General features: G+C 33.5%; 1 pseudogene; it reads left to right on the top strand.

Annotated features, from left to right (window-relative positions):
* Positions 1 to 10,120: 10,120 nt before the first annotated feature.
* Positions 10,121 to 11,788, top strand: LOC101633626 (annotated as a pseudogene).
* Positions 11,789 to 12,623: the final 835 nt, after the last annotated feature.

Genomic DNA, 12,623 nt, shown 5'->3' on the forward strand with positions numbered 1-12,623 from the left:
TATCTTCCTCAGGGTATACAGACTCCAAAATCTTCACTCTAAATAAGTAATGGTGATAAAAATTCTAGCATAGGACTCCCATTTGCGATCACCATAATTATATGCCTGAATTTAATTTTCTGTACATGAATTAGTCGTTTTTTGCTTATCTGTTTGTTTTTTTTAATCTGGAGAAGTTATTTAAACTCTGTGCCTCGGTTTATCTTCAAAATAAGTTTAATAATCTTAGTAGCTATCTTGTAGATTTGTGATATGAATTACTTGATTCAATTTCAGGAAAGTACATAAAGATACATAATATGCATTAAGTAAGTATATGTTTATCAGGGAAATTACAGTACAGTCATCTTAAATCCATTATATACTTAATTTAACTACTTAACATTTTGATAATGGAAAAAAACTTTAAGGAACCAAAACTGATACACGTCAGTAACAAGGGGAATCCCAGAGACCTTAAACTACTGAGAAAAACCCCATATTGTCCATTCTAAGGGTTCATAAACATAAAATCAAGGTAATTGAACTCTGGTGTGCTCAAACATTTTTAATTGGTGAGTGGTTCAAAGAGAATCAAGAAAGGATAAAGAAGAATCAGGGAAAAAAGGATTTCAAATTTTTGTCCCAGAGGAAAAGAATGGCCATTTTAAAATGTTCAAATAGAGAAAAAAAAAAGATTATTTTGCATTGGTTTCTACTACTCTGTTGTTATGTTAAATTACTGCCCTGTGTAAGTCATAATTCATATAACTAGTTTGATACATATAAAATATTACAGTATGAAACAAACTGGAGCTAAGAGTATTTCAAGAAACTTGGTATTATTTCAAATAGAATGACTGATAATGAATAGATGATAGATTAATAGTATATAGATTATAGACAGATAAAAGACATGAGTGTAGATTTAAATGTATAGATAAAAAAAATGACCTCTTTTTGTTTATTGTCATTAGTATACTTTTGCAAATGCTATTTGTTGAAGAATCATCATTTCTAATATTGAGGGACAGGCTAGTGTTAATGAACCAGACTTATGAGAATCAGTGGGAACAAGAATCATGGTTAGGAGCACAAAATCCAGCTATTAGGTCAAAAGGAGACCACAGAGAATGTGGTAGGATATTTATTTTCCCATTGCCAGGATTTCTGAAATAATAAAATACTGATTGGTGTCTGATTTTATCTTTTTTTAATGAAACATTCAAAACATATGACATATTTAAGGAAATGTGCACAACCAAATTTACCACTAAACCAACACTGTTTTGGACTGAACTTGATTTGTAATTAGTAACTAGATAAAAGTGAAGAAGATGGTTTAGATGCAATTAAATTTCCATGTGTAATGAAACAAATATTAAGAATTTATAGCAAAAATAGTCATTTATTTTTCAATTGCATTTTTTCTGAATAAATTCATAACCTACTAAAAAGAAGACTATGTACCCTAAATGAATGTATTTAAGTGGTTAGGAATAATAATAGATTGTGTCTATTGTGGATTCTTTCAATTTTTTAGTGTAGACTTTCCAGTAAAATAAAAAATATATAATAGGACATAATTACATGAAGGCAATATTTATTTTCTTATAAAATCAATTAATGATTTGCTTATAATAGATGTGATATTCAAGGGGCCGAAAGTAAAAAGTATAGATTAAAAATTATAATATTTTTGACACATTGTTTTAAAAATGTACTTGCTGTATTTCTTGGTTTTCCCGAAATATTGTGTATATATTTAAGAAAAAAGAAATGAGTGCCAAGCATTAAAACTGCTTATGAACTCTAAAATACCTTGCTAATTTAAACTGTTATATATTTATTAAACTTGAGTTCTAAAATTATACAATTTTTCATTATGATATATTTGTATGTATTACCCCAATGTTCATAAACCCTCTGTTTAACAGGCAGTTAGTTCATTTGTTTGCTTATTGTCTAGAAGGTGGAACTGAGTCTGTCCTAAGGTGTCACTTTAAAAACTTACGTTTTCAGACAACTGGCAATATCCTTATAAAGCTGAATCCACTGCTCAGAAAACCCACCTATTGAGTAACATATCAAGATGGTGCCTTTGCTCCAAAGATCTATTACATGAATACTATGGCACTGTGACAGTTCTAATGATCTATGGGATAATTCATCATGAATGTTAAGTTTTTTTTTATATTACTCAAAAGAATTGTTCACTTGCTAGAAGAATAAGACTTAAAAAACAGTGGGTTCAGCTCTATTACAGAGTGTGTCAGTCATTAAGAAATTGATAGTGCATTTATTTCTCAGATGAGGGATCTAAGTAGGAGTTATGAAAACTCAGTTACACGAAGCAAATGAGGCAGTGTTATTTCTCCAAAGCAGTATACAAATAACTTGAGGATTGAAGTACTTCCATTAAGTATAAGACATTTCATTCAATATTCAACATAGTTAGTACATTCTTATTATGCTGAATAGCCCAAATGGTAAATTTGAAGAAAAATATATGAAATATATGATTTCATCTGTTTTAGGGTATTTAGATTGTTTCTATATTTTGATAGTTATAAATAATGAGTCTCCTTTTGAATATAATTTTTTGGGGATAGGTGCCTAATAATAGAATTATTGGGTGGTATAGCAGATCCATTTTTAATCTTTTGAGACACTACCACACAGCTTTCCATTAGGACTGAACCAATTTGCATTGCCTCCAACAGTGCAAAGAGAGTCTCTTTTCTCCACATTCTTACTAGCACTTTCCGATTTTGGTCTTTACTGATATGTGAGATTTCACAAAAGTGAGGTAGTATTTCACTGTGGTTTTGATTTGTACTTCCCTGATTAGTGAATTTTATGATACTTTATATAAATCACTGATAAGTGATTTTGGTTTTTTTTCATGTGCCTCTTAGCCTTCTGTATGTCATCTTTGGAGAAATACTTATTTAGCTCTTTTGCCCATTTTTTTTTTTTTAATTCGGGTTAATTTTTTTCATGTTGTTGACTTGGATGAATTCCTTGTAGAACTTTGATGTCAATCCCTTGTCAGAGGTATGGCATGTAAATTTTCTCCTATCCAGAAGAGAACCTTTTCTTTTTAGCAATGATATCTGCTGCTATGCAGAAGCTTTTTAGTTTGATGTAGTATGTCTTTTTTGTTTTCTTTGCTATTGGAAATGAATCTCTAAAGACATCACTGAAATCAATGACATGAAGTCTTTTGCTTATGTGTTCTTCCACTCTTGTCTCTTATCCATGTTGAACTGATTTGTGTGCATGGAGTAATGATAGTGATCTAGTTTCATTTTTTTTTCCATGTGAGTGTCCAATTGATGATATACATAATACATATATGATCTACAAGTATATATTGCTAACCCACCGAGGGGCGCGCTGACCACTACGTTCACCCCAACGTAGAGACTAGGAGCCGGGAGAGAATGAAGCAGGAGCCTGGGGTCTGGAGTCTGGAATCTGTTTATTAGGACTGCCCATGGGTATATACAGGGACTGTACATGCAGGGGAAAAACAGGAAATGTGCCTGACCCAGGGAGTGGGTGCATGTTTGTACCGGGCCTGGGGCTTCTTATAGCTTCTAGTTGAAACAAGGTAGTGGGCTGCAGCTATTTGCAGGACATAGTGCACTGTGCTCTGCTGACTTGTTTGTTGGCCTTACTGGGGAGTGTGCTCACCCATGCACAACATTAGTCAGGGCAGACAGGTGCACTTGAGGTCCTGCAGAGTTAGCCACAAGTCTACATTTAATACCAAATTTAAATCTATAATATTAGGGGGAAGGAATATACTTCAATGCAATAAAATTGGGAATATATCATCTTATAAAAATATGCCATATATCACATCTAAAATTCCATCTAAGTTTCCCAAGTTTTGAGAATAAAACTCTCTTACCAAAATGCTGTATGATTTTCCTGATTGGTTCCCCTTAACACACTGTCCTTACAGCCTCACGTTCCTTTTTAACACTTACTCAGTGGTTATACTAATTCCTATCTGGACAACCCATTTCTCTAATTTTAAGTCAGATATATGAAAGGAGGGGACATAAAATTTAATTAACAATCTTGTTTACATTTCTGAGTTTAAAAAATAAAAAATAAACTCAAATTCCTGAACAAGTCCAATCAAACCTACTTCCCTTTCATTCTCAACCCTAAAATACCAATTCTCTGATTGGAAGGGTGATCAATACTGCATGTTTAACAACAGTTTGTGCTACATTTGTAGGTACTCTTAACCTATAAATCATTTTGCAAGTATAAAAATGTTATGCAAATAGGATCATATTCTACACTATTGTATACTGTTATATTTTTGTGCAATTTAGTATTTTCCATCCAAATTCAGAAGATCATGCATGTTTATACACATACTTCATTTTCATTGATGCTTAATATTTTGTGATGAATAATACATGATTTCCTCATCCATTTTTACGAAGATTATATTTAGGATTTTAAATGTCTTTCTTTCCGTTTTTCCTCTCCTTCCCTCTTCACTTCCTTCTTTTTATCATTCTGTCATTCTTCCTTTACTGGATAGGACAAATGCTAATATGCATAATGCAGTATATTTATCTTGTGTGCATGTATATAATTATTAACATGCATTGTATGCACATCTTCAATGATCATATTACCACCTAAGGTGGTTATAATTTAGCATTGTAATCTAAAAGGGAAAGATTCCATTTTTTCTGTCCCACCCAAAGCGCTTCAAAAGGAAGCTTAAACTACTGTAAAGAGGACTTAAGGGGGAAACTGGAGGGAAAGAAGGAGCCATGCTTCTTTCTTGTTCTTCAGCTTGCACCAGGGAAGTGGGGAATATGGAAGAAAACTTGAAAAAGATGTGGTTCAGATATCCATGGGAAGCTAATAATAGCAGCCTTTATCTGGACTTGTATTTTTATTTTTCTCTTTTTCTTCAAGATTTGCCTGGCCCCTCTAGCCACACTTCACTCATTCTCCAGCAGAAGGTGTCTTCAACTTTTGCAAGTTTTTAGGCTTCAGAGGCCCTGCTTTGGGGCAACACTGGCTTGGCATTTATTCACAAAGGTTTGGGTAACACTGGATGTTTAACTGGAAACTCTTATCTTTTCTACTTTATTTTCCTATTGCATACTAGTTTTATTAGAGTTCTTTTCTGCTCCCAAATGCCAGGGACATTGTGGTTATATTAAGGAATGTGAGGTAAGTTCAGGGTTTTTCCTTTTCGTGGTCCAAGGAGGTGCCTGGTAGTACAGGCAATATGAATCAAAGTATTTGACTTTCCACACAGAGTGTTTTCTCATCAATCAGCAGATGTTTGTTTCTGATATCACTATCAAACTCATAGGGGCAAAGAGAATGCTATTAAAGGCATCACACAATTAAGTTTTCCAAGTTCTCAGTAATGCAGTTAAAGCCAGATAATAGCTAATCAGAAGGGAGTGGGGAATACTCCCATTATTACAAAAGAAATTAGAATTTCATTCTACTTATCCCTAATTTTTAGTCTAGAGCATTTAATTTTTTAAATTTTTAATTTATGTATGTATTTTACAACATTGTCATTTTTGTTCAATGCATGCTTATATGCTTTCTTTGTTCAGGTGTAGTCCTCATAAGTCTAGAGCATTTTTGTTATACAATGTTCCACTACAATAAATTTAGAGCACTTGTCATAGTTTTTATACCATCTATTAATTGCTAAACTATTTTTTTTTTATTTCACTGGACTTTTAAATACCTAGCTTTTAGTTTTAAAATATATAGTGGATAGAGGCTCTTGCAAATGTCTTAAAGCTTCAGATTATATATTAGTTTTTTTCCCTATGAATAATTATTGAAAATCATTATATAATCAGAGTAATCTATGTATTTTTAATGTTTGTATTTTATACATTATTTTAAAAACTCACACAGGTCAACAAAAAAGAAAACAATAACCCAAACAAACAAACAAAAATCTCAAGAGAGCTAAATAGACACTTCTCCAAAGATGACATAGAGATGATCAATCAGCACATGAAAAATGTTCATGATCTCTTATAATTGAAGAAATACAAATCAAAATGACAGTAAAGTTACCATATCACATTTGTGGGAATGACTCATATCTAAAACACAGAAACAAGTTTTGGTGAGAGGCTGGAGGAAAAGGAAGCCTCAAACACTGCTGCTAGGAATGTATACAGATCCTGTCTCTATGGAAAACAGTATAACGATGTTTTTAAATATTAAAAACAGATACACCATATGTCCATTATTTCCACTGTTACGTTATCTACCCAAAGAATATAATGATATCAAATTTAAGGGATATGTGCACTCACTCCTATCTTCATTCCAGCATAATTTACAAATGCCAAGTTATGGAAACAATCTAGGTATCCAACTACAAGTAAGTTAAAAAAAATGTGGTATGTATACATACAGAACACATTTTTAAAAATATGGTATCTTTCATTTACCACAACATGGATGAATTTGTAATGGATTATGCTAAGCAAAATGAGAAGGAGAAAGAATGGCACCAGATAATGTCACCCACATGTGAAATAAAAATAAATGAAATTGAGCATTAGGAAATAAAAAAAAAAAAAAAGCCCTCAAAATACAACCGTTGAATGGAGGTGACCAGGAGAGTGAGGTGTGGGTTGCAGAGCAAAGGGTGGGTACCCTGTAGACTACTGTAGAGGATTATGTGTGTTTCAGGGGTTGGTGTGGTGTGTTTACATGTATACAGGTGTAAACCTTTATCCTCAAATTATATAGTGTTCTAAACCAAAGTTACTCTATAAAAAAATTCAATTATAATAGGGGGGTCTAATAACAGGAAAATGAAGATAAGAATATTCATATTTGAATTTCCAGGCTAGGACTCTTACTCATTTTGAACTCTTATTGCCTTATATTGAACTCTCATTGCCTTATATTGTGCCTTATATTTCTGAATAACAGAACAAACATCCATGTCTAGAAATGACCATTTAAATTTTCTCAGACTGTCTCCCCTCAATGAGACATGTTTTTTCCACTAGTGATTTTTTTTTATGTCCCTAAAAGGAAACTTTAAAAGATGGCATTCATTTCAATGGTTGCAAATGTGCGCACTAGTGTTTTCTTTTTGGAAAAATTTGAGTTAAATCACAAAATGAATATTAAAGAAATGTAAAGAACAACATTAATATACAATAAAATGCAATAGAGGTAAAGCTTTTTTTAAGATGCAAAAACTCATGTAGAGCTGTCAAACCTAGTTATATAAAATACAAGTGAGCAAAATGTAGACTGCCTCCTGAGCTTTCAAAAACCATCAGACACTCAATACGTAGTAATGACTAAACACATTCACTGTGCTTAAAGCCTATATTAAAAGAAGTGTCTAGAGAAATTTAAATTAAAGAAGATTCTGTGAAATTTGCCTAAGTACAGAATGCACATCTATTTGGAATTTTCTTGCTTTTATATAAGACAAGTGGCAGATAATTTCACAGCTGTCAGTTAATGCACATAATGAATGTCTTATAAAAGGATGAGAGCATGAAGTTGTATTCATGTACCCAAAGTATGTAAAATAAATTCAAAAGGATGTCAAGATCTCATATGAAATGAAAAATGCAAGAACATTTTGCTTTAACAGAGTGTGGGGGTAGGGAGTGGGGGTGACACTAACCTCTTGTCTCCATAAATATTAAATCAATAGAAGAACTATAGCATAAACTGCTTTAACTTAGATTTTTTACATAAGTAGCTCAAAATTTTATTTTATGGAACTGGCATCTGACATGGAGTAAGCTTTAGTTAATTGCTTTTTGTAAACTTTGCCTTTTATATGTAATACTAAATCCTGGTATTCTTTTTTTATATATAATCTACAGGGAAAAGAAGATATAATGATATTAATAAAAAAGAGCTTTATAGTGCTAACTTTATGTAAGATTAACATGTTAGACCTCAACCACTGATTTCCAGAAATTCTGGTAAAGAAACACTTACATTTTATTTGTTAATAGTACTGTGATAATCATTGTTAATTTTGAAAAAGCATCAATAAATATAACATATGAGATCTGTGATATTAGACATGACACATTATATAAACATCCTCATAATTACATATTGAAAACAGGGGGCTATATTCTATATGCAAACAGAGTGATCTCATTTATTTTACTCGTTCTTCATAATTTGTGTCTATGTACTTTTTTGAAAACCAGCATTGCATTGTAGTCCTCAACTTCACCTTTGATCTAGTGTTATGATCAAGTTTCATGAAGAAGAATTCTAACATTCTGGGACACCAGTTTCACTCTCATAACAAAATCATGCAAGCATCTTACCCTTGTGGCAGGACTTTGTTACCCAAAGCAATAAAAACACCAGAGTATCCGCAGACTGTGTCAGTTCTCTAAGCCTTATTTTTAGAAGGTGCTACAGAGAGGGCAAATGAGACTAGCACATGCAGAAGGTTGCATTACAGGATCTGAGCCTGCTGGTTCTCAATATTTCCTGACAGTCAATAAACATTCTTGCTCTTTGCTCCAGTAGTAAACACTCTTTTTACCTTGTAAGCTAAGTTTCCCTTTGCTTTAAGGAAAGATACTGTATCCTTTCCTCTAAACTTGTTTGTTTTATAAACAGCCTTATAAAATTAAACCATAACAATGGTAACTAGTTTCTTTACATACAAAACATGAAGAAATGTGAGAGACATATGGGCAATTATCGTCCAACGTATCAAAGTATTATAACAATACCACTGTCGTGGCCCTCCATGGTGGTGCACTAAGAAGCTAAAGCCACTTCCGCGTGAGTTCGATTCCTGCCTGCCCTGGAGGTGACCACGTGGCGTGGCAGACCTCTCTTGACCCGCCTGCTGCTCCCCTCAGCAGTGTACTTCGTCAATCTGCCTGTTCTGCTCCCCACTCTGTCTCTGGTGAAGCCCTGGCGGGCCCCTGAGTCTCTGTCCTGTACCCCAGGTCTAAATGCACAAATAAATAAATGTTAAAAAAAAAGTTTTTAAAAAAACAATACCACTGTCATTAAAATTGACTGAAAACTAGTTAAATGAAACAAGTAAAAGTGAGTAAAAAACAAAGTTATAATTATTCCATGTGTTACTGTCAATGATGTTGTGTATAATTACTGAGTTTTAATTTATAATGTGTGCACAAATATACTTTGACAAGGATTACAGATTTAAATATGAGAGTTGTAAGAAAACAACTCTTGGAGTTGTCATGAAAATAATACTTCATGACTAAGTTTTTAAAGATCACCAAAGAGAGAAAGATTGGGAAATCAATGGCAGTTCATTTCCTTTACCCTCTGGTAGCTTACCAGATACCTTATTTAGGAGGCCAAATTGTCACAAGAAATTAAGTTTCATGGAACACAGTAGCTTGGATAAGTTCATTCACCTATAGAAAAACACTGACAACGTTTTGGTTCAAGTTGGTAGTTGAAAATCTTTAAGTGTAAAGTTGATCCTACAATATATATTGAGATTATATTATGTTTTATTGACTATAAGAATAAAAAGAGATACAATAGTGTGTTCATTTGTGCAAATCAATGATGATCAGGAAGCACTTCATTCAGATGCTGAAATTTAGGTCAGAAAGCCATTTGCCTTCACTTGTTACCATATACCAAGGTATTTTTGCTTCAGATATCAGAAATTTGTGTCTCTTTTAATATAACTGGAGAAGTGGATACACTAATGGGAGTAAGAGGGCAAATGTGTCATTCTCTTTACCAAGAAGCTCGGCAGTGAAAGCAGCTTTTATGAAAAGTAGAGGCATCTTCCAGCTCTTTCTCTCTCTCTCTCTCTCTTTTTCATAATATTTGCTATTCATGCTAAGATTTTACCTCAGAATCATCCTTGATCTTTCAGTCAAGACATTTATCACAGGTATTCAGATGTAAGACAAAATACAGGGCAAAGTTGACAGCCGCACCTGCACCCATCCAAAATGGAATACTTTGAGATAAATTCAGAGACAAGAATTAGAAGGTGATGAGCCCCAGATGGTGATAATGAACTCCAAACCTATATTGTGTGAAGTAAACAATCAAGTATATTTTATTGTATGTAGTTTGCTAGGAAAGAAAAGAAAAAAAAAAAAGAATGCCCAAGTATAGTCTCAAATTTTTATAGCAGGTATGATTAAACTTCTCAGTTCCACCAGATAACTTTCTCCAAGTTTGAACATGACATTCTGTGCTTAGAAATACATTTACCTGATTAGAATGGATCTGGGAAATGGAAATTCTTAGCAGAGTCAGCTCTAGAAATGTGACAGCAATATAAGATTTAAAAGACTTGGTGCTGTTTTCTGTAACACTGTATAACTTGTCATTCTGCTCAACATTTATACCATTTCATTGAAGCCATCCCATTATCAGTGTTGCTGTTGAACCAGAACACCCACCTAAAATGCTCTAGTTTATCAAAGACAGAAGCTGTTAAACCATTCTGATCCTTTGGAATCTAATTCAGGAAATGGTGGAGGAGAGCATATTTTAGGAATAGCCTGTAAATCTATATTCAACAATGCCTTAGTTACTTAAAGGGAAAGTATACAAAATTCAAATCAGTGTCTTTGAACTCAACCTCACATTCATGAAAACAAAATAAATAATTTCTCAAATATTAATATGGTGAGCCAATGGATAGTCGAACAACAAAATATTACTATCACACACTAAACAAAAGATGAAAACAAAATTCCAAGGAAAAATCCAAGTTGATTCTCATGCATTGTACACCAAAACAACTTTTAGCAAACTTGTCATGTTTACCCAGTGAAGTCAGTCTGGTTCTAGAAGATAATAGTGTTCTCCATTTGTTTTTGCTTTTTGTATGGCTCATCTGACATCCTTTTTGATTCAGGACAAAAATGCTCTGATTTACCATCTAAGATACTATAAATTCAAAGGAAATTTATAACAGCACCTTAAAAGTTGAAAATGGAGAAATACTGTCAACCCAATCTGGTTATTTGGACCAAGTTTTCTTGGGCATAATAACATAATAACAATAAGCCTTTACCATCTGGCCAAGTATGTAAAATAACCCATAAATACTAAGATTTAGGTGACATTGTTAAGAGTGGTCTCTCAACTAGCAGCTGCCTTTAAGATCACATGTGACTAGTATCTCATGAGTGCCTATATTATTTTGTAATATGGGAACCTCTGGAAATTTGAGTGCCAAGGAACAAGTAATAAGCAAAATCCAGAGCAAAGTGGCCGATTAGAAGATAAAACCTATTTAGGTCAATATGAAAACCAAGATGGCTACTCTGTGGAATTTAATGAGAAGCAGTCCTGCCTGACTGCTGTGGCTCCCTCTCAAGGAAGTTAATTGCCACCATGAGAACAGTGGACTGCTATGTGCTGTGGAATCTCCAACAACCTCAGTGCTTGCTGCCAGTTATGTGAACATTTAGCATCATGCACAGATGTTGTTCTTGATTAAGTAAATCTATACTATCCTTTCAAAGAGAGAATATTGAATTCTTTAAGAAAAAAAAAAAAAGAAAGGGTATTAAGACTGCTGTGAAAACACTTTCTTCACTGATGAAATCAGGAGAGCATATAGGTAACGGTTGGTATTCAACCACTGGGAAATCACTCCCAGTGGTTTGCTCCCAATGCCACCCACTAAGGGGGAATACTGACACTTGAGGAAAAGTTGGATTCAGAAAACCAGACCTGGACGTATATGAATGCAGTGATAAATTTGAAAGGTTTTTATGTGGAAAAAGTTGTGGGACACATGAAAAGCAGCTAGCACTCAGATAAAACTGAAAAGTGCAGTGCTGACTTATGATTCAAACCTAATGTATTACTTACTGGTAGACTCTGCTTGGACCCCTAGTGTGGACTATCAGAGTTAAATTTACAGTGATGACAGTTGTTTCTACAGTGCTTGGTATCAAAACAGTGAGTGAACAGATTACTTCAGCTCCTGACCTTTGGTACACACACCACTTTGGACATGACTAATGCTCTCTTATATAGAAAAAAAATAATTCTACTTGCCTTTACTTGAGAAAAAGCATATGCTACACCTTTATTGTTTCAAAATTTTCACACATTATTTTTTCATGTGTAATCAGTTATTAGATCTCATGCAGTGTGAACTTTTGATATATTGGAATTCTTGAATATATAGGCATTGTGATACAATGATGACATTTTAATTATGGCCACAACTGAAAACCACTGGTTGTATTGCATTCCATATCAACTAAGGACAGTTAGATAATGATAAATGGACTCTGAATAAATAAAAAATTCAAGGTCCATCTCACAAATGACATTCTTGAAGGAGCAACTATTGAATACAAACTGCTAGGCTTACAGTATCAATTACAAAAATAAAGAACCAGGACCTAATTGAACGCTTTGGACTTAGAGGTAGTACATTCCATCCCTAGGAATTGTATTATGTCTTCTACCACAGATTATTACAAAAGCAGACACATTTGAATTCTCATTTTTACAGTAAGAAATCTTAACAACAAATCATTCATAAGAAATGAGTAAGTGCTAGCCTAGAATCTCCTACCTCCTCCAGACTCCATGAAGTTGAAAGAATCTGACAAAATTCACAACTGGGTGGG

This window comes from Condylura cristata, unplaced genomic scaffold, assembly GCF_000260355.1.
Source record: "Condylura cristata isolate star-nosed mole 26May11 unplaced genomic scaffold, ConCri1.0 scaffold00012, whole genome shotgun sequence".
In the NCBI taxonomy this organism is placed as follows: domain Eukaryota; kingdom Metazoa; phylum Chordata; class Mammalia; order Eulipotyphla; family Talpidae; genus Condylura; species Condylura cristata.